Genomic DNA, 2,809 nt, shown 5'->3' with positions numbered 1-2,809 from the left:
TTCCCACTGATGAAACCTTCCTGGAGATTCTCCAGTGGATGTCCCATGGCAGCAGTGCCACATGGAAGGATTCACTGCCCTGTGGGGGCTGTGCAGCTTCTTGATGTCCTGGTGTCCTGAAATATCCAACCTTTTTCATGGACTGACATCCCCCAGTGCCATAAGTGAGCAGGAGGTGCCTGTCCATGAAAGCACCATGAAAAAGGGCAGTGGGCAGCTGGTGTGCACAAACACATTCCCTGTGTCCTGTTCTTCCAGGGGCCTGTCCTGGACTCTCAGGGAAATTGTAGGGAAAAGCAGTTGTATAAAATCCAGGGGTTGCACTTCAATGATCCTTTTGGATTCTCTCCAACTCGGGATATTCTGGAACTCTTCCATGGGGTATAAACCACTACTCACGCTGGCTGCCGTGGGGACAGCCTGGGAGAGAGGAATAACCCCTCAGGGACACCCTGCAGCCCCCAGCCCCAGGGACTCGGCCACCATCCCAATCCCAATCCCAATCCCAATCCCAATCCCAATCCCAATCTCCCCAAAATGTGCCAATTTACCCTGTGGGAAGAGTGAAGCTGTGCTGGGTGCCAGGAACCACCATAGAAACTCCGTTTGCACTCCAAGCAATGCCAGGCAGAGCTGCCCAGCAGGGAGCTGAGTAAATATTAGTTTTCCAATGGGATCTAATTCTCACCTGCCTCATCAGTGGGATGGATGGAGTGTGGTGGTTGTTGTTCACACGTGGTCATCATGAAACCTCTGCTTTCCGTGCAGGCAGCACAGAAAACCCCAGCTGTGACGTGTCCCTGACACCTGGGGCTGGCCTTCCTGTGTGACTCTGTCTTTTCTAGCAAGAGAAATGACAGGAAACCAAAGTGGTTATTTTCAGTGAGAACAGGATGGAAACACTTAACCAAGGCTGCAGGTTAAAATTAGACCTTTTCTTCATAAACAGAGTCAGTGATAGAGAGATCACCTGTTACATCATGTCTGTAAAATCACCCTGAGGTGTGTTCAGGAGTGGATGTGATGCCATCTTTTAAAATCTAAATTGCTGCAGTTCAAATCCATCTGGGCAGTCATGCAGGAGCAGTGTTGGGAGGAGGTGGGGGGCTCTGCAGATGACACTCCGTGTTCTGCTGGAAGGAAAAGCAAAGTTTTGTTTACATTTCACGGTCCCTAAATTGCCACCCATCCCTAGAGGTTCTGCTGAGATTTTGGGGGTTCACAGGGAAGAGTGAGAAAGGAAATTCAACATAATTGTAACCACAGGGAAGAGCTTTCCTATGTCTCCTGCACTGACCCCACCAAAGCAGCTCCTCCTCCTGCAGGTTACTGCTTTAGGAGAACATTCCTGCTCAAGAGAATGGTTAACACACCCACTTGTACCTTTTTAAGCTGCTGAGAATGAACAAATATTTTCTTTCCTTTTGCAAAACCACAAGGAATCTTGCCAGGGTCGTCGTTTCCAGAGGGTAAATGCTGAGCAAGATAAGAGCTGTAAGGAGTTCTCTCTACTGAGGGGCTCAGGGAGACCAGACTGAACTGGAGCAGAACTCACCAAATCCTCCCCAGCCTTGCTCTGACTGGTAAAGCCTCGTCAAGTGCCTTGACAGCAGCAGGTAGGGCAGAAATCCATCTGATCCCAAAGGCTGTCACAGCACCACCAGGAAAAGCAATGCCAATCAGTTGTGGAAAAAACCTACTCACCTATCAGGCCAGGGTCAGTGGGTTTCTGTGGAGATAAACCAGAATGAATGTCATCAATGGCACTGTTGTCAGGGCTGAGGGAGGTAAAAATCAAACACTGAGGGTCAGGCCCTGTCCTTTACCTTTTCAGCTGTGGAAGCTGGGCATGGCAGGACAGGGAGAAATGATCCAGATCCACTCTTTCCACAGAACAGCTTCATCCCCCCTAGCCCTCTTTGACAGGGCTTAGACACAGCTCTGAAAATGCCACAATCAGTCTCTTCTCATGTCTCACTGTGCTGGAACTCAGGGATTTTTCTGCCATGTTTAAATTAAACCTTTTTCTGATAATATATAAGGAATCCTCTTCATCCTCCCTGCCAGGAAATTGCTCCCCCTGAACACAGGTGAGCCACTGAGCCCAGGTTCCTAAGGCTCCCTCAGCAAGTGACAGAGGAAAATTGGTGTTGGAGAACACCTGGATGAGGGCATTTTTTACTGGATTGCCATAAAAGCCAGCAGGACACTAAACCCTGCCCTGCCCCTGGCTGTGTCTCACTGCTGATTTCATCTGCCCCCAGCATTTCCTTCCCCATGTAAGGGAAACATCTCTAAGATGTTCTCAGCCCTGTGAGGAATGGTTTGTGCTGGGAACTGAGTGTTGGCTGTAAGATAACTGGATGTCCATACAGCGTTTAAGGTTATCTTTAAGTGAATTTTTATCTGCTTTCTGAGGGCAAAAATGCTGAGGATTGTGGCCAGTCCTCTGCAGCACCCACTGCAGGCTCTGCTCTGGAGATGGTGTATCCCAAAAAACAGCCCTGGAGATGGTGTATCCCAAAAACCAGCCCTGGGCTGTGCAGGCACCTCATGGCAGAGGAGGTGTGTCCTCGAATGTGCTTGGACATGTTTACTGCAAAACAATGGGATTAATAGTGGAAATACTTTCTCCACTGCCGAATTCCTGAGGATGTCCTGAAGCTGGAGAAACTGAATTACAAAGGATTTCTCCATCTCAACATGCTTTGCTCACTGGAGAACGCTTCCCTGCCGGCCTCCTGGAGCTGGGACATCCCCATCCCTGAATCCAGGGGATATCCACATCCCTGAATCCAGGGGATATCCC

The 2,809-nt window shown here is 49.4% G+C and overlaps 1 long non-coding RNA gene across 1 annotated transcript; it reads right to left on the bottom strand.

The window, feature by feature from the left end:
* Positions 1–538: 538 nt before the first annotated feature.
* On the bottom strand, positions 539–2,186 carry LOC128812644 (uncharacterized). Its single transcript, XR_008438782.1, has 4 exons — positions 1,827–2,186; positions 1,556–1,729; positions 971–1,133; positions 539–841 (listed from the first exon to the last, which is right to left on the bottom strand). It is a non-coding gene; the product is annotated as an uncharacterized LOC128812644 (long non-coding RNA).
* Between the last annotated feature and the right edge of the window lie 623 nt (positions 2,187–2,809).

Source organism: Vidua macroura, chromosome 11, assembly GCF_024509145.1.
Source record: "Vidua macroura isolate BioBank_ID:100142 chromosome 11, ASM2450914v1, whole genome shotgun sequence".
NCBI classification, from domain to species: domain Eukaryota; kingdom Metazoa; phylum Chordata; class Aves; order Passeriformes; family Viduidae; genus Vidua; species Vidua macroura.
This window is presented reverse-complemented; position numbering and strand designations above follow the sequence as displayed.